Raw genomic sequence first — 21,047 nt, 5'->3', positions numbered from 1 at the left:
CCATAATCTCTGAACCGTTCGAGAGAGTAGCAGTTGACATAGTTGGGCCAATCTGCCCTAGGGCTAGTGATGGATCAAAGTATATCCTCACTATTGTTGATTTCAGCACACGGTGGCCTGAAGCCGTGGCCCTTAAGAATATAGAGGCCGTCACTGTTGCTGAGGCATTAATTGAAGTGTTCTGTCATGTAGGTATCCCTAAGGAGGTCTTAAGTGACCGGGGTTCGCATTTCACTTCAGCAATGATGAACAAAGCGTTCAGGTTGCTGTCCATCCAAGGCTTACGGAGTACGCCGTATCATCCCATGTGTAACGGGTTGTGTGAGAGGTTCAATGGGACTCTCAAGAAGATGTTGAGGTGCATGACTGCTGAACAGCCAAAGGAATGGCCGCGGTTCATTGCTCCTCTTCTATTTGCTTATCGAGAAGCCCCACAGCATTCATTGAAATTCTCACCCTTTGAACTGCTGTATGGAAGGTCAGTCCGGGGCCCACTTCAAGTCCTTCGTGAGTTATGGGACGATGAAGAACTCGACCCTGAAGTCAAGACCACCTACACCTACGTCCTTGATTTGGCTGACTGCCTCCAGTCGATATGCGAGTTAACTAAGGAAGAACTGATCAAGGTGCGTGAAGTTCAAAAGGCTTATTACGATAAGAAGGCAAAGCTTCAGAAGTTTAGTCCAGGTGATAAATGCTTGATATTACTCCCCACTGCCCAGAACAAGTTGTTAGCACAATGGAGAGGTCCATATGACATAGTTGAGCGCATCTCAGACCTCAACTATGTAATTCAGATGAGGAATCTTCGTAAGAGGTTCCACGTTAATATGTTGAAGGCTTATCATGAGTCAAACCCCAAGGAGGCTGGCCTACAAGTGGCTGATGACAGTGAACAGCCACTGGAAGGAACTGGGGCAGCTGCGATGATCCCAGCTGATGACCATGATGACGAGCCCTTAACCATTCAGTCTCACCAGGAGGAGACTGTCGGAGATGTCCTACTTAATCCTGACTTAGCAGTAGGAGACCAAAATGCCTTAACCCCTACACCACGGGCATGTTTGCCAATGTTTTGCGTGTGCCGTGGGGTTATTTGGGCTCCAACAGACTCTCAAAAAATATTTGCCAAAAATCAGTTATTAGTCCTAGAATATTAAAATTATTTATGCTTATGGCACATACCTTCAGCTTTCTCCTGGAATGTTTGTTGAGCCTTCGTCTGTTACCATAGGACTTGTGGAGATCTCTGAAGTTGGGTAACGAAGTCTCCACTTAAGACTTCCCGACAACCCGTAATATGATTACCACAGCCAGATATTAACACTATAAACACTACTCTATGATTTTCAAGTAGTTTGGGATCCATACTCCAAAAAAAAAAAACACTGTGAAAGCAATGAAAATTACGAGCGCGTCTGACCGTCGCACTTGCGCTAGTTCGCTCTTGGTACTCTGTCATTTATTATTCATAAAACCCCTCACACTTTATATTTCTATTACTATATAACACTTATATATATCTACAGTCTTTATCCATAAGTTTCCTTCAGTAGTATTAGTTTATTGTCACTGTAGGCATTCAATTTCTTTCAGTAAAATACGTAGCATTCACTTTCTCGTCCTGTATACTAGCATTGAGAGTGAATGTCACTTTCACCTTCACTCTCATAACTCATAGTATTGAGACATGCTAGAGTGAAACTTTCACTTTCATTCCTCCTGGGGTATATACTCGTATTCTTATAATACTACTCATTTACATTTCTATTTACGTTCTCTATTTTATTTACGTTATTTACATTTCTATTTTATTTACACTGTGTTATGCACTGTCACTTGAAGTAACTTATAAAACTATTTTCCACTGTTCACGTATATTTACATTCATTACTTTCACTTGCTGTATACACATTATTTACACATTATTTACAATTCCACTTGCACTGTTTTACTCAATAGAAAGATCATAGTCACTTTTTTTTCAATTGTCAGCCCTTTACCTCTTTCCACACGAGGTTTAGTAGGGGGTAAAGGTCACAGGGCCCTTTGCATGGGGGTGAAAAGTCCCTGAAGCTAGCAAGAGCAAACAGACGTACCTCCACTTTGGAAGATGAGAGTGAACTGATAAGGGTGGACCGGGGTGGTGGCCTACCTAGGGAAATTCATTACTGCCAACGTTAGCCTCTTGACACAGCTAATTTATAGCAGTGAAATGATTGGCAGGAAATCTAGACAATACATTATAAATTAGGTAGTTCCAGGTGAATGTAAATATCACTTAGGCTTCTCCCTTCCCTCCTTATATGTATATTTATTACGAAAATAGATTATAGAGCATATTTCAAGGGGAAATAAACAGCGAAAATTAGCAAACGAGTGCACATGAGGTGTTGTCAGGTGATAATTAGCCAATTCCAGGTGTATGGCACTCTCACTTACCTTATTTCTTTCTTGTATATATTATTTGGTATAAGAATAGGGCATAGGGCTTATTTTGATGGATGAAATCAGTCAAAAATCCCAGGGAAGATTTACTTAGCGTAGCACGGCCGGGCAGGCGAGAGGATAGGGTAATGGAGGGGGGGTAGGGAGGGGAGTCGAGAACAGGGAGAAATGGCTAAATTGTCAACAATGGATGGGAATACAGATGAGATTAGGAGTGCTGACTAGTGTTGGACATTGGCAGTACTGATAGATGATACAAGCCCCCACTTGGAAGCCCGGGTGAATTCAAAATAACACAGAATCACAAAAGCGACGCCCCGCGGTATGATCCCTTGCTCCCAAGTGTCACGAAAGTGATGCCCCGCGATTATGGGGTTAAGGTCACTGCTCTGTCAGTATGCTGATGTCTTCTCAGATCAGCCTAGACTTGCAAAGATTGCGTGTCATAAAATTGAGTTGACCAGCAATGCTCCCATAAAGGTTAAGCCATATCCGATTCCCATGCGACTACAGGACGCAGTAGACAAGGAAATTGCTGAATGGAGACTGCAGGCATTATCGAAAAGTCCTCATCTCCTTACTGTAGTCCGATGGTAGTAGTTCGCAAGAAAGATGGTGGAGTCAGGATTTGTGGCGATTATAGGAGACTAAATGCAATCACCAAAGTGGATGCTGAGTCAATGGGTGACCATATTGCCATCTTCTCTAAGCTGGCAGGGTCACGATATTTCACGAAGCTCGATCTAGCGAAGGGATTCTTCCAGATTCCCCTTCATCCTGAGAGTCGTCAGTTCACTGCCTTTGCTACTCCTAGGGGGTTGTACAAGTATAAAGACCTACCGTTTGGACTTACCAATTCCCCAGCAGTATTTAATCATGCCATGAGACAAGTGCTCCATGGTAGCGTAGGAGTAGAAATGTTCGTTGACGATGTTCTCATTCATTCTGCCACGTTGGAGGAGCACCTCAGACTCTTGGAAGTCGTTTTCAGTAGACTCCAGAGTTTCTACATGACTGTGAAGCCTACCAAGTTTAAAATTACGCACAGTGAGGTGGAGTTCCTCGGACATATCGTTGGCAACAATCACTGCAGGTGTCAGGGTGATAAGATTAGAAAGATTAAGGATTCCCCAAGACCCGTGACCAAGAAACAGGTTAGGGCATTCCTCGGCCTAGTGGGGTATTATAGAAGTTTTGTCCCCAACTTTGCCCTCATTGCTCAGCCGTTGTACGAGACACTACGGAAACATGCTCCAAACACCATCGGATGGGGAGAAGTGCAAGAGAGATCTTTTGCCACCCTCAAGAACATGCTATGCAAGGAGCCTATCTTGCAGTTGCCTGATTCCAATAAACCTTTCATATTACACACTGATGCTTCACAAGATGGAGTAGGTGCCGTATTGATGCAGGAATCGGAAGGTGGAATCTTCCCAGTGGCATACCACAGCCGTAGGTCAAAACCCGCAGAGAGGAATTACAGCACTGTTGAGAAGGAACTCTTGGCTGTGGTTGATGGTGTTAAAAAATATTATTACTATTTGTTTGAGGCACCATTCAATCTGTACATGGATGGGGTAATAAAAAAGGTACAAGGTAGGGTAGTGGATGTTGGAGTGGCCCTGGTGAGAGAGGATAGTGTTTGGAATCTCCCTGTACTGTTGTTTGCAGATGATACTGTGTTGTTGAGTGAAGACGAAGGGGAGCTGCAAGGCTTGGTGGATGAGTTTGAGAGAGTGTGTATGAAACGGAATCTAAAGGTGAATGTAGGGAAGAGTAAAGTGATGGTCTTTGAGAGAGGTGAAGTCAGTGAATGTACAGCGAGGTTGGATGGTGAGGAATTGGAAAATGTGAGTACGTTTAAGTACTTGGGTAGTGTGATGAGTAAGGATGGAGGTTTGGAGGGTGAAGTGCTTGAAAGGGTACAGCAGGGAAGAAAGGTTGCTGGTTCCTTGAAAGCAGTGATAAGAAACAGGGAAGTGAGCATGGAAGTGAAAAAGTTACTACACGACAGTATTGTGATACCAACTCTAACGTACGGAAGTGAAGCTTGGACGTTGTTGGAAGGACACAAGTCAAGAGTGAGAGCCGTGGAAATGAGTTATTTAAGAGGAGCCTGTGGAGTCACATGGAGAGACAGGCTGACGAATGAGGATATAAAGGAGCGTTGTGGTGTTGATGTGGATGTGATAGGAAGCGTTATGAGGAACACACTGAGGTGGTTTGGCCATGTGGAGAGGATGGAGGGTGAAAGACTGACGAAGAGAGTGTATGTGAGTGAGGTGGAGGGGGAAAGAGGGAGGGGGAGGCCGAGGATGAGTTGGAGAGATGGGGTGGAGAGGTATATGAGAGAGGGGGGTGTGAGTTGGGAGCAGGGGAGTGAAATGGCGGGGGACAGGGCGACTTGGAGGCGATTTGTTTGTGGCCACCCCAAACGGGATTGAGGCGTCTGGCAATAGATAGATAGACCATTCACTCTGGACACTGATCATATGCCACTCACTAGTCTTAGCATGACCAAGACGGCTAATGCAAGATTGACACGCTGGACATGTATTTACAGCAGTTTAACCTTGTTGTGAGATACATCAAGGGAAGTGATAACGTAGGTGCAGACCTGATGTCTCGCCTGCTAACTGCTGACTAACACGGGTAACTGTCGCATGCCGGGTTCCGTAAGATAGGCGTCCTCAGAGATTTGAGTAATCCAAGGACCAGCCTGGTTCTCAGTAAAAAGTGTAGACCTGACGTCTCATTTGTTGGCCCCACAGGACACAGTATGTCCAGGGCCTGTACATACATGTGTTCCGTAGTTTAAGGGGGGAAGTTTGAGAACTCCACAGAGGTGACTCGAGGCTGTGTCTGCGGACACACGAGCCCGAGTTTGCACAAGGATTCTCAGCTCCCCGATATTAATATAAGTACTGTAGGTTAAGGGGGAAGTTCGAGAGAGAACCCCGTAGAGGCGACTCGAGGCTGTGTCTACGGACACACGAGCCTGAGTTTGCACAAGGATTCTCAGCCCCCCGATATTATAATAGGCACTAGCTTAAGGCAGAGGTTGAGAACTCATGTGCAGTTCGAGGCTGTGTCTGCGGACACACAAGCCCGAGTTTGCATAAGGATTCTCAACTTGCCGACACTAATCGTAAGTGTAGAGTTAAGTTTAACCAGTAAACTACACGTGTCCTCGAGACCAGCGGCGTCCAGGGACTACGTTTCCTGGTTAATAATGTATCTAATAAATTAATGGCGACCTCGAACGTACGAAGCTTAGGCTGTCACTCGTATTTTTCAGCTAGAGCATACCTTTCATAGCATGTACTGATTGCTAGGCAGAGAGAGTAATTGTAATGTAATAAGAATTTTTGTCTCATTGACACTTTTGATGCTCCACCTTAATTGGTTTTGCAGGTACAGCGATTTGTGCAGCAGTTTTGCTGTGCGGGCCAGCTGATCGTCTGCCACACACTGCCGCCTCTTCTCCTTTGCCTTCATCGTCACCATATTATTAATACTTACTGTCTCATTTTACACGTAGGTACAGTTACACTACAACTGTCACACCTACACCGTGTATCACATACACCACGCTACACAACAATTAGTTGTGAGTGTAAATGTAGCGAACTTTTGCTCAGTTTGACCTGAGTACAGGATTTTCACCATCGTCACGGAGTTTTTTCCCTCAAGCTTGCCTTTATTAACGTAAATACGAGGTTTTTACGCTCATTGGCGATAGTGATTTTCTCCTGTAGCAGGATAGCACACACACCCAGTGTGAATCTTGTGTGACTGAGTTAGGATATATATATATATATATATATATATATATATATATATATATATATATATATATATATCCACAAATTTTTTCCCATAAGGAAAAAATTTCATTTTGTAGGGGCGTAATGTCACGAATCAAATTCGCGACATTTTCCTTTTGTGAGAAACCACGAACTATTAGTGGAAAACTCACTGTGTATCGTTCAGTTAACCGTTTCTCTCTCCATTTCGGTGGTATATTTTTTTCAAAACATTTGTCACTGTTTCAAAAGTGACCGATCTAATGCACGTCATTAAGTGCTCTACTGAGCGATATTATTGTTTCTTTATTGTTCGCCCCTGCTTGCCTCAACCGTTGGCCACACCTTTTTCTGCTGGCCTGTCCATTACCCATACATCGTATTTGAATAGTCTTTTGTCTGTCGCGACGGAGTGAGGTTCTGTGCTCCAGTAGTGAGAGTGAGAGAGGTCATCTAGCACCCAGACTCCACTAGACTACAGTTCTCCAGGCTCCCACCCTTCCTTGGTGATACGCTACATTGACCAGTATTTTCTTTTCGTTTTCCTAGACTTAAGAGTTTAGTTAAGGTGCTTTTCCTAGGTTTAAAAATTTAACTTTTGAGTGAGTGAGTGCGATCTCATTATTTTGAATTCATTTTGAAATATAACGTTAAATTAATTTCTTTGTAATCAATATATTTAACAGTTCTTTTTCTTTGAGCTTAATGTAATGTAAACTCGTGTTTCATTTCTCCATAATTAAGCTTATTTCCCTTATAACTCCTAGCTTGCATAAACGCTTTGGTATTCATAGCTGGTATTTAGGCCAGTCTTGTTGTTAAGCTTAAAATCCTTTGTGCCTTCTAGGAGTTACGCATCAGCAAGAACCTGATATTATTAATAGTATTAGTTATTTATTGTCAGGGGTGAAGTCACTTTCTCCAGAGGCTAACAGTACTAACAAACAGCGATTGTGAGTAATTAATCTCTGCTGTGTACCGTTGAGAAAGTTTATAAATTCTCGTTCTGAGAGAATCGGCGAAGCGGGCCGGTATAAAGTAATCATTGCTTGATTTAGCAAGACAATTCATTGTCCCTGCTCTTCAGAATTATTGAGAATTATCATTTTAATTTTGCATTTATTTAAAAACCCCGTGACAACATTCATGCAAGCAATTTATAAGAGGAAAGCCAATTCGATTTGGTTATAAATGTTGGGTAATTGCTAGTTCATGCGGGCTTCCTTACAAAGTTACTGTATATGAAGGAAAGACTGAGACGTGCAAAGATCCTCTAGGAACAAGGACTGTTATGGACTGCCTGAAAGTCCGCGAAAACCCAGCTTCCCACCACATATTTTGATAACTTCTTCACGTCGTATGATCTGATAGCAGAGTTGAAAAGTCTTGGGTACAGAGCTACTAGCATTATTAGACAAAATCGCTTAAAAGGATGCCCACTGAAGACAGACGCAGACATGAAGAAGACTGAAAGAGGTTCATATGATTACCGATCAGATGGCGATGTAGAGATTGTGAGATGGAATGACAACTCTGTCGTAACCCTTTGTAGCAATGCCACTGGAGTGGAGCCAGTTAGACACGTAAGGCGAAGGATGAAGAATAAAGGATCAGTGTTGGTTCCTCAGCCACATGTTGTTGCATGTTATAATAAAGGAATGGGAGGAGTAGATTTGTTGGACAGAGCACTAGCAGATTACAGGCCTACTAGGAAAAATGGTACTGGACTCTGCTAGTCAATGCAATAGACATTGCAGTTGTATTCAGCTAGCGAGTTTACCAGCTAACAACGGATCATGAATCAAAGCAGAAGGATTTTCGAAGAAGCTTAGTCACCGTAATGCTAAAGCAGTCGCAGCCAAGACCAAGAGCAGATTCACGGCCTGGCCCCTCATTCTCTGTTCCTGAAGATGTAAGGACTGACAACAGAAACCATTACCCACAAAGCTGTCCAGTTCGACGCTGTACTGTACACAAGAAGAATTGCAGAATTCAGTGTGTAAAATGCACACAGTCCTTGCATTTGAATGAATGCTTCCAGAAGTACCACGAGAAATAAAATGGGTTGTTTCATTAGCATTTATCAATTCTAGTTTCTAAAGATACTTTGCCTTTCATCAAAGCAATCACATATCATTTGTTTATTTTGCTTTATATATATTTTCAGGACAACAAATGTTATTAGTATGATAGTATCACGAGATATCCAGTGAGCAAAAAATGCCATGATTTGTTTCAAATAAAAAGACATTTAATTCCAAAAGAGGTATTTTTATCCCCATGTTCTTTTTTATTATTGAATTAGATAAATGACATTATAAAAGGAAATTATACCAAGCGCATTAACCTTGGAAAGAGGGAAAGTTACCAGGAGGAGACAAATCGAAATTGTGCCCAATGACTACATATGTAGTCATGCAATTGATCAGGAAACATGATGTAAAATACGAAAAGCAACGTTATTTCGTTCTTAACAAAGGCATTTGCAACCACATAACAAAATCTGGTGAAATTTGAAATATAATTAGACATGTTGGGATAATCTAGGATAAGCACGATATCTGACTGCTATTAATAATAATTGGTAGCATGAGAACAATAGCAGTTGGGAGTGCAGAAACAAGTCCAGAGCGAAGCTGTAACATTAAAGTTAGGACGATATGGCACTGTATATCCCTTTCTGTCCTAATTCCCTCCCTGACTACAAGGAAAAACTGTTACACACACTGAGGTTCCAAAACACCCATACGTTTTCTTCTTTACGTTTACTAACTTTGCACAAGACAGTTGCATTACTTTAACAACACCAATGGAAAACAAGTCACTCAGTACATGGACATTTTACTCACATGTAATTAAACATATTAAGTAAGACATAACGACTCACTTTTGAGTTCTGTATGTTTACAGAAGTTCTAGCTGACTCCAGGAATTACCCACTATATTTATCCCCACAGCCAGGGACTAGCATTAGTTGCTGGACACTGACGGAAGTTTTTTGGCATTTTTAACTGATGCATAGGACATGTGAAATCCTCTTGTCTAGTACATTCACAGTCTCCCGACCTTACCAGCTTCCACCCTCTCATCAACTTCCTTTTGCCCTCCAAGATCGTGTTACTATCTGCTTCTCTCAGCAGAACTGCTGTGCCCCTGACACTTCCCATGTCTGTCTTGTCTGCCAGACAACTAATACTGTTCTCTGCTTGGTCACCCTTATGACTGGGCTTACATCCAATTCCTACTGCCTGTACCCTTATTTGAGCTACCTTGACACACTTATAATTAAAATTAATTATACACTTATTTTTCGTGACCTTTTACAAAAAGTAATGATGCTTTAAGGGGTACCTTTCTCATGACGTTTTGCTATAATTAATGATTCATTTGACCAGTACTTTCTCTCATAACCCCTGTTTCTCACTACACACCCCACAATAGATCCTTTGCATTCCACAAATCAGGTTTACATTAAAGGTTTCAAGTACCTTTGCATGTTTTGCTGTCCTCTCCTATTTTGATTCCTTATTTCCTTCCTCTTCTGCGATTTCCAGGAGCTTGCATTAGACACGTAGGAATTCATCCAAATACAAGGGTGCAAATGAATCATTCTGGGACAAACTCTTAGGGAGTGATTGTACTTCATACAACTCAACACGACAGAGTGAAATATAGATATGTAAAGTAGGAGGGAGAACAGACAGTTTGGTGTCCATGGTTCGGGTGGAATAAGCCAGAAGTGTGAGTGACTCACTATGGGCACTACAACCACCAACCCGAACCAAATGACTTACACTTAGAACTATCTGTCCTTGCAATATCATTGACAGCACAGTTAAAAATAAATTGCATTGATTATTTCATAGAGGAACACCATTGATCATTGTCTTTATTAAATACAGGGAGTGTATATATATATATATATATATATATATATATATATATATGTATTGTGTGTGTGTGTGTGTGTGCGTGTGTGTGTGTGTGTGTGTGTGTGTGTGTGTGTGTGTGTGTGTGTGTGTGTGTGTGTGTGTATTTTTTACAAAGCTGAGATGCAATGTCCATGTTGATAAGTGTAGCACTCTCAGGTGCTAGTGTATGAACTCAACACAGGACCTTGCGGCTCATAAACGAGTAATTTTTGGTGGGGTATGACACAGTGAAATTATCAAACAACTTAATTTATAATATCAATGATTTTCATTTAGTGCAATAAATTTGGCATAGGGGACTGCTTGTACAAAGAAAATTGTCTCAGGAACTCTATAAGGTAATGAAGCGATTCGGAAGACTTAAAAATAGCAACCACTTACGTCCTACACCAAGATTAATGGGTGTGTCAGGTAGGCTTAGAGTACGACGAGTCTGGCTCATTTGTTGACTGGTGCCTAACACATGTTAGCTTCGGTATGGTCGGGATCTGTAACTTTATCTTGTGTTTGGGCTGTACTGACATCATTTTCATTCTCTGTGTTAACCCCATCCAGGGTCAGCTGGCATCTCTCTCTACAAAAAAAATAATAATAAAATAAAATAAGATTTAGTTGCCATGGCTGCTAGCATGTACTTACTCTAGCATCATTCACATTAGAGTGCGGCCACGATTAATTTATTGTCTGATATGGCACTAGTGGATCCCTCAGATACAAAAGGAAATATGGAGAGTCCCTAACTGACCAACTGAATCCCGAGTTAAAGGCCAGGCAAACAAATATATCATTCTGTGCCAATTTTTTACATTGCTTTCGATAATTGTATGTAAGATCTGAGTCACGGTTCTGTTCAGCCCTTCTACCAGTCCATTATTAGAAGGGTGGTAAGGCACAGATATGATGTGCTGCACTTCTGGCTTATTTGGGATATGATAAAAAAGAGAGGTGAGGCTAAATTGAGGAGTGAGATGCAATGCGTTGATGAACGAGAGATTGAATTAGCAAGAGCTGCTTACTGGAGTTTGAATTCAGAAGTAAGAAGGTTAGCTAGGAGAGATAAAAGAAGATGTGTGGATGAAAAGGTTGCAGAGACTGAAATCCTAATAAACAAAAATGATGGACAGAGTCAAAGAATAGCATATGAATCGATTAGAGAACTGAGTGGTAATGCAGGTAAACGCAAGGAAATACCAATTAGAGACAGGGAAGGAAATTTATTGACCAAAGATGGAGATATTAAAAATAGATGGAAAGAGCATTTTGAGACAGTTCTTAATAGACCAATACCAACAGAAGAGGATATACCGTCTGCTCAGGAAGATTTAAATATAGAAACAGGAGAGTTGAGGCTTGCAGAAGTGGAGAAAGCAGTAAAACAGTTAAAGAATAATAAGGCACCAGGGGAGGATGGTTTATTTCCGGAAATGTTTAAAGTGGAGGGGGATAGATTAATAATGATTTTGACCAAGCTATTCAATAAGATATGGGTGACGGGGTTACTACCATCAGTTTGGAAGAATGGTGTAATTGTTAAAGTTCCGAAGAAAGGAGACCTGAGTGAATGTGGTAATTGGAGGGGAATCTCTTTGTCACCGATAGCTTTGAAAGTTTTCAGTAGAGTGTTGTTAAATAGGTTGGAGCCGGTGGTTGAGGGTATTCTGAGGGATGAACAGGCTGGTTTTAGAAAGGGACGTGGTTGCAATGATCAGATCTTTATAGTTAGGCATTTGATGCAGCAAGTTAATGAAATGAGAGTACCGTTAAGTCTTTGTTTTGTTGATTTTGAAAAGGCTTTTGATAGTGTTTCGAGAGAGTCTATGGGGAAGATCATGAGACATTATGGAATACCAGAGGAGTTTGTGAGGGTCATTATGAACATGCATGAGGACACATTTTGTAAAGTGATGGTTGATGGTTGTCTGAGTGATTCGTTTGAAGTCAAGTCCGGAGTAATTCAAGGTGGTGTTCTATCGCCTTTACTATTTATATTGGTCATTGATTACATTATGAAACGTGTTGGAACAGAAACCGGTGCAGGTATACTTTGGGGAGAGAACAGGAAACTTTTGGATTTAGATTATGCAGATGATATAGTTTTGATTTGTGATGGGCCAGAAGAGATGCAGAGAGTGTTGGACTGTTTGGTGAGTGAAGGTCGCAAGGTGGGTTTGGTTATTAATTGTGGAAAAACTGAAATAATCAATATGAATATGGAAAATGCGCAGGAATGTGTAACTGGAGGTATGGTTGTAAAGCAAGTTGATAGGTTTAAATATTTAGGTACTTATTTAGCCAAGGATGGTTCTTTGAACTTTGAATTCGAGGAAAGGTTAAAGAAGGCTAATCAGGCAATGGGAATGCTTAAAAATATTTGGAATAATAACAATTTCTCTGTGCATACAAAAATCAAACTTTATAAGGTAATGGTTAGGAGTATCTTAATTTATGGACACGAGTCTTGGTACAGCACAGTGACTATGGAAAATAAATTCTTGGTGTTTGAAAATAAAGCACTTAGAAGAATATTAGGAGTTAAGTGGTGGGAAAGGATACCAAATAGTAGAATTAGAGAAATAACGGGAGTGCAGCCGATCGATGAATATGTTAGATTCTCACGATGGAAGTGGCTAGGACATGTGTATAGGAGACAGGGAATAGTACGAGGTACACCAGGGTGGGTGGCACCTGGTAGGAGAGGTAGAGGAAGGCCAAAAGAGACGTGGGTGAGGACAATGAGACGGGAAGCTGGAGATGAGTGTTGGGGAGATCTTGAGGAGTTAGCACAAGATAGGATGTGGTGGTGTGAGTTCATCGAGGCCCTATGCATCCCCGAGGGTGCCACAGGAAATGATTGATTGATTGATTGATTGCATTTGGTGTATGTTCTCTACTCCACGTAGTGTGGCATTCACGAATTCTGCTTCTTGGTCAGTGTGTCCATTACAGTGAGGACATACTCGTGTTCTGTCTCAGACATTTTCATCGGTCCCATAATGTCCATATGGACCCAATACCATGGCGATGGCATATCCGAGCGCCTCATAAGTGGGGCCAGGGCATCCCCCGACCCCTTAGAGGTAATGCACTGTTTGCAGTACCGACAAAGAGTGGTAATATCCTTGACCATAGCTGGCCAATATGCATATCTCATAGTGTGCTCAGTAATGACTTGGTCCCACCATATCCTGACAATGGCAGGTGATGGGCCAATTGTAATGCTACTGCACACACTGTTCGGGTACAACCACTTGTAGTAAGTCATTATCCAGTGTTTCACTGTCCAGACAATTGCATAAAAGAAAACTGCGCCACGAAGCCTCCACTGCCACCCAGAATGCTGCTCGCCGTTACACCTACTCGAGCAGTAACACAAAGGACATATTGTTTTACTCAACCCAAGCAAGCAACCGTGTGTGTGTGTGTGTGTGTGTGTGTGTGTGTGTGTGTGTGTGTGTGTGTGTGTGTGTGTGTGTTTATACACCTCTAAGATTATTTTTATAGAACTCTTTGAGTGCTCCCTCTTCTTGTAGATGTTGCTGTCAAGCAAGGGGAAAAAAAAAAGAGGGCATTAGTATATATTATTTTGCCTGAATGTGACTGTAGAGTAATTATTGGAGTGTGCCATTAAGTAAAAATTAGTTAGGAATAAGTAAGAATACTGTAGTAAAAGTTTACTTCACCATGCCATTCTTCATCACCATCCCCGTCACTGCCCCTCCCCCCCCTCTCTCTCTCTCTCTCTCTCTCTCTCTCTCTCTCTCTCTCTCTCTCTCTCTCTCTCTCTCGTTTCCTTTTGTTCACCTATTTTCCTTCTCTTTTATGCTCTTCTCTGCTTGCACTCCTGTTTTCCCTTTCACAGTTTCATTTCTCTTTCATATGTTACACCAGCTATTTCAGTCCGCCTTCCCTTCCCTCCCTTCAACAACTGCTTACCATTTCACCTACTTCTGCCGTTCTCTCCTCCACTTCAAACCCTTCATCACACTTCTCTACCTATTTTATTCACTCCTTCCACCTCCACCTCCTCATCTCCATACGTCCCCAAACTCATTGAGACCTTTCTGCCTCCAGTGATTTACTCCACCACCCTCACCCACATCAATACCCACACCATCCTATCACCGTAATCCACACACCACTCAGTCACCCCCACACACCATTCTCTCACCATCATCCCCATAAAGATACAGGTACAGATAGATACAGACAGTTTATTGACCACAGCTTACAATAATATGATCACAAAATACAGTACTTATAAACAATAAATTACATACTACATAAATAACTGCAGTCCACAATAATAATCATTATATATCACCTTTAAGTATACAACCTATCTCAAGTTCATAACCCCTAATATACATCTTTCTACAAATTATATTATCTAAAACTGTAACCTATCTTTGTACATGAACCTTAGAGCGCGTCCACACCTGTGCTCGAACAAGTGCTGGCAACATGTATGCAACACGATAACGAACACGCTGCAATCATGTTGGGAACAGCAGCGTCCTGATCATGTTGGCAGCATCATGATTAAGTCACAGCTGCCTGGTATGGATGCTCATACCCCAACGTCTCTGCTGTCTGTGTTCGAAGGTGCACTGAAACATGTTTGCATACATCTGTCCAAATACTGCTGCATACATGTACCCAAACATGTTGCCAACCGTGTTGTCAACATATGTTCGAGGGCACATGTGGACGCGCACTTATACAAATCATTAATCACTGACATAATCATTTATACACATGTAATACATTATGGATAATTTTACACATTATCTCATTCGCAAAGTCAGAAAAGATATTCTCAAGAGTGTTGTAGTCATATCTGCCCCTGAGGTGTTGGGTGAGGACACACTCCTCCACTACGTGCCTCTCAGTCTCCACCGTGCCACAGCTACACAAGCGTTCCTCGACAGGTAGACGTCCATACCATTAGGCTGTGACCCGTTACTGGGAACCTCATGAATTCTAACCTGTGGAACTCATTAACTGCATGTTTTTGTGTGTAAATCTCGTGTGTCGCTAAGGTAGGGTTAATATCTTTGTTCACGTTACACTTCGATGCAACTGACTCATATAGAATTTAAGACTTTTTGCATCAATATAGAAATATGTGGCATTTTGTTAAGCGTCAGACCTCGTAGGTACCTTCCTATGAGTATGTTGGTGCTGGTCACCACCTTCATTGCGAATGACAGCAGATCGTCATCCATATTAGATCCTTCTTCCCACATTTCTGAAAGAATTTATGTTGCCTGTATTTAACAAGGTCGGGTAGCGACGGGTAGACTGATTCAGCATAGCATACAAGTTTAGAAGTCCTCTTCCTCACCCCTAAAAGTTGCATCAGTACCCAGTTATAAAGCTTGACGACAGGCTTAATGTCAGCACCCAACACTGATTCACAACTGTAAATGAGGGACGACTTAAGCGCTGCAAAAAATACCCGTCGCTTCAAAGTAAATGGCACTTTGTGGTTCTTTTTTTAAGAGCGATACAAACTCAAGTACGTGATACAGTTTGTTGTTGGCGTGTACCTTAACTGCAGAGGATACAGAACCGTCGCACGAGAACCGTGTACCTAAGTACACGTAGCTCGTGCAGTTCTACAGCCAACTCGTCCACTTGAAACGTTTCCGTGTCCCTACCTCACCATTAATCACAAAAAACTTAGTTTTCTCATTGTTTACTGTCATACAATATGCGTGACAAGTCTTTCAATATATTGTACACGTGATTTGCGCTCTTACTGACAATAGGACCGTATCCTCCAATAACAAGTGTGTGTAACCACTCTATATATCTGTCAGGCTGTCATCTTTCTTTAATTGTTCCAATAAGTTCATTAACAAAAATAATGAACAAATAGCAGGAGGTGGTAGAGCCATGTCTGACCCCATTCTATCACCCACACACCATTCTATTGCCCTCATCTCCACATACCATTCTATCACCCTCATAACCACACACTCCATACTCGCACCACCACCCTTAACACCACCTTCACTTTCTTCATCACCCACACCATTCCCACCCACATGAACACCCACATCACCCTATCGCTCAAATCTACACACCATTCCATCACCCTCATTACCACACACCATTCTATCATCCTTATCCCCAAACAATACTCTATCAACCCTCATTCCTACACACCCTGCAACCACACCACCACCCTTACCATCACCTTTACTTTTTCCATTACCCACAGCACCATCTTCACCTCCGTTATTACCCACTCACACCAACACTCACACCACTGTGTCACCCTCGCCTACACCACCGTTCACACCAACACCGTCACTCTCCCTATCATCCTTACCTACAGCATCATCCTCACCCACAACTTTACCCACACCACAACCCTCACGAACACCACACCCTCGGCCACACTACCATCCTCATCTGCACCACAACTCTCACGAGCACCACACCCTCGCCCACACTGCCACCCACATCCACGCCACCACCACCTTCATCCATATTACCACATAAACCAGCATCCATCCAGGCTCCCTCACAAGAACCTCCACCTTCACCCCAAGCTTCATACACGCCACCACTCCCACCCACACCCTGACCCTCACCCACACCATCGTCAGTGCAGCATCCATACCGCCATCCTTTACCCATACCACCACATACACCAACACCCTTCACCCACATTAACCCACACCACTCTGCCTTCCCCACTATCACTCCACACAAAATACCACTACTTTACTTTCACTGACTTACATCGTAATTCCCACAGGGCAGCATTTTACATGCCACTGAACGTTCTACTTGCTTTTCCTTTGTAGAATACCACTTCCTATTGTCTGCCTTATTTTACTTTTTTTTTTTCTGCGCAGCAACTCTACAAGAGTCACTAGTAGTAGTAGTTAGTAGTAGTAGTAGTAGTAGTAGTAGTAATAGTAGTAGTAGTAGTAGCATCATTATTTTTATTATTACTACTATTATTATTATTACTGTTATTATTATTATTATTATTATTATTATTATTATTAAGGTAGATTTTGGTAACTGCCATCTACTACCTTGTTCATGTGCCGGCTTCACGAAACTGTACAGTACTGGTTCTCAAAACTGGGAGCCACAGCCCCTAAGGGTCACACACACCACAAACCCAGCCAGGAGGCAGGACGTGTGTGGTGGGCAATCCCTAGATCCTGTCCTCCCCCCCATACTATTTTTTAACCAGCCCATGCCCCACTGACCGGGCTAATGTACGACCCGGCCTGCACTACTTGTGCAGGAAATCTTTAAACAAACAAAAACACCCATAAGGGTGCCAGGCCAGAATTGTAGGAGGCCATGGCGGGCTAGTGAGAGTAGTAAATCAAAGTATGTCTGCCTTACACTCAGGTGAGGGAGGCACGTGTTTAAGCTTGTCGCCTTGCTCCCTCTCGCTCCAGAGTATACTTGTTACATTTCGTCACCGCTGGACCAATGAGCGGACAAGAAAAAAATATGGCTAAGTGGCAGTACTTTGTATGCAATATCCAGGAGTGAACTTGTTGTTGAGCAAACCATATACAAAGTCCCATTTGCCTCAATAGAAGGATTCTTCCAACAGACCTAGGACTGTGTACAGGGTGCAAGTGTGTCTCCTTCGTTCCTTGTTGTAACCTCCCTCTGCCACGACCCTAGTTGGCACCCACAGACGTAAGTTTGTGAGAAATATCTACTGCATTCTGTACAGTATTCTAGAGTTACATGTCAGATATTTAACTGATATTAGTTTTGTGAAATTTGCTTTTATTGTACTGTATTTTGTACCTACCTACGGATATTATCATTGGCCACTTGCACCAGAATATATACAGCATTGACTTAAAATATATGACAGAATTCAGTTAATTTACTTTCACGAAAGGATGTGAATTAACATCATGCTGAAAAAAAAAAAATCACAATGTTACACTGAATTTAAACCAAACAGCTTCCACCAAACTCGATTTCAGTGCAGTCGTTGAGGCATTCAGTAGGAGGTGGGTGGATGTGGCGTGTTTGCAGGAAGTCCGGTACAGGGGTGGATCAGCCAGAAAGATTGTTGGGAAGGACTATTGCTATAAGTTGTTTTGGCAGAGGAGGACAGACGGATATGGACGTGTTGGTGTGATGGTTGCGGAGAAATGGGTGGAATATAATATGAATGTTTTGAGAGTAAGCAATAGGATATTGGTAGTGAAAATTCTGTCGGGTAGAAAGATAGTTGCGATTATTTCGGCATATGCTCCACAGGCAGGATTGGATTTAGCAGAGAAAGATAGATTTTGAGATGATTTAATACATGTAGTGGGTAGTATGCGGGACGATGAGATAGTGATCTTGGGAGGGGACTTAAATGGTCATGTAGGTGAAGCAGCACAAGGTTATGAAGGAGTGCATGGGGGATGTGCGTATGGTATAAGGAATGCAGAAGGGGAAAGGATACTCGAGTCTGGGGAGGCAACGGACATGATTGTGTGCAACACATATTTTAGGAAAAGAGACAATAGGTTAATTACGTATGAGTCTGGGGGAAATAGCAGTCAGATAGATTAGTTTCTGGTTAGGAGGGCCGATAGGAGGTTAGTGAGGGATGTTAAAATTATAGGAAGTGAGGAGTGTGTGCACAAACTACTGATTTGTGATATGGTGCTTATAGAATAAGTGATGAAAAAGAGGACTTATGTACCTAGGAGGAAAATATGGAAGCCGAAAAACCAAGTAGTAAGGGATGCCTTCTATAGCGAGTTGAGGAGAGTGGTGGCTGAACAGGGAGCTGTAGACAGAGGCGTTAATGAACAGTACAGAGCCCTCAAGAACAATTTCTTGAGAGTTACTGATGTAACATGCGGTTGGACAAGAGGACCACCAAGACATAAAGTAACATGGTGGTGGGTTGAGGGTGTAGAAGCTGCAGTTAAGGAGAAAAGAAGGCTTTTCCGGGAATGAAAGAAGGATGGTAGGAAAGAGGAATATTTGGCTGCCAAGCGGAGGGCTAGAAGAGAGGTATACAGGGCAAAGTCTGAGTCACAGAGACTATTACTTGATAACCTAAATCATGGGGAAAGGAAAAATATGATATTTAGGGTGGCAGGTCAGGTGAAGAGGGATAATTGGGATATTATAGGTGAGCAGTGTGTGAAGAATGATGAAGGAAGGGTAGTGGTGAACAGTGAGGATATTAAAGATGCATGGAGAGAGCATTATAACCGGTTGTTGAATGAGGAGTTTGACTGGGACAGGGAAGGTTTGGAGCTAGCAGATCCAGTGTCTGGCCCTTGGCCTTTGATTGATGCTGCTACTGTGAGTGAGGCAATAGGCAGGATGAAGGTGGGGAAGGCAGTAGGTGTGTCTGGGTTGACTGCCGAAATGTTGAAGGGCTCAGGCGATATAGGGGTGAGGTTAGTCACTGACCTGATAAATAGGATTATTTATGAGTGTGTTGTCCCAGATGATTGCTGAAGAGTGTAATTGTAAATGTGTATAAAGGGAAGGGTGATGCTCTGGAAAGAGGAAATTATAGAGGTATAAAGCTTTTAGATCAGATAATGAAGGTAATGGAGAGAGTTTTAGAAGGTATGATTACAGAAAGAGTGAATATTGATGAGATGCAGTTTGGGTTTATGCCAGGTAGGGGGACCACTGCTGCTATATTCATTGTTCGACAGCTTCAGGAAAAATATATTGGTAGAAGGGATCTTTATTTTGTTTTTTTTTTTATTTGGAAAAGGCCTTTGACAGAGTCCCTAGAGAGGTGGTGAAGTGGGCAATCAGAAAGCTTGGCTTGGAGGAGTGGCTGGTTAGGGTGGTTATGACTATGTATGTGGGTGTTCACACCCAGGTAAGAGTGAGTGGAGATTTGAGTGATGAGTTTTCCGTGAATGTTGGTGTGCATCAGTGGTCAGTCTTGAGTCCCATGTTGTTTATCATGGTATTTGAAGCCCTCTCACGTGACTTTAGAAACGGACTCCAGTGGGTTTGAGTTTATATTTTTAAGGCGGCGCAACTGGACTCCCGTGGGAGTTGTTGTATGTTGATGATTTGGTGTTAATTGCAGAGAATGAAAGGGAGGTGGAGGAAAGGTTTAGGAAGTGGAGAGATGGTATGGGGCACAAGGGTTTAAGGGTAAATGCAGATAAAACAAAAGTGATGATATCTAGGGTTGGTGGCGGTACTGTCAAAGATGAGGGAGAGTGGCCATGTGCAGTTTGCCACAAGGGCGTGGGAAGTAATTCCATCTTGTGCGGTGTTTGTGATAAATGGGTGCATAAGAGATGTAGTGATATCAGAGGTAGACTGCGAGATAATGCTGATTTTATGTGTACGGCATGTCGGAGTAAGCAGGTGGAGATTGTCAGACGTGAAAGGATTGAACTTGCTGGTGAATCTCTTGAGTGTGTGCAAGAGTTTTGTTATTTGGGAGACATGTTGTGTGCTGGAGGTGGGGCTGGAGCTAGCTCTGTGGCTAGGGTGAGAAGTGGTTGGAAGAAGTTCAGGGAGCTCTTGCCTCTCCTGACATTGAGAGGACTCTCCCTACGTGCTAAGGGGTCTTTGTATGCAGCATGTGTTAGGAGTGTAATGCTGTACGGTAGTGAGACCTGGACAGTGAAGGAGGAAGATATTCGCTGGCTCAGACGTACAGAAATGACAATGATTAGGTGGATGTGCAGTGTGTCCTTGCATCCAAGGCCTGGAGGGGCTGGGTTTACGATAGAAGGGTAGAGAGGTAGGATGGGACTGGAGTGTATTGGTGTTGTGATGAGGAGATGTAGATTGAGATGGTTTGGACATGTGGAGAGGATGGGGGATGATAAATGGGTGAGAAAGGTGAGAAGTGTTAATATTGGGGGTG

Source organism: Coenobita brevimanus, chromosome 38, assembly GCF_032717465.1.
Source record: "Coenobita brevimanus isolate Jiangsu-jjx chromosome 38, ASM3271746v2, whole genome shotgun sequence".
NCBI classification, from domain to species: domain Eukaryota; kingdom Metazoa; phylum Arthropoda; class Malacostraca; order Decapoda; family Coenobitidae; genus Coenobita; species Coenobita brevimanus.
Note: the sequence above shows the minus strand (reverse complement) of the source record.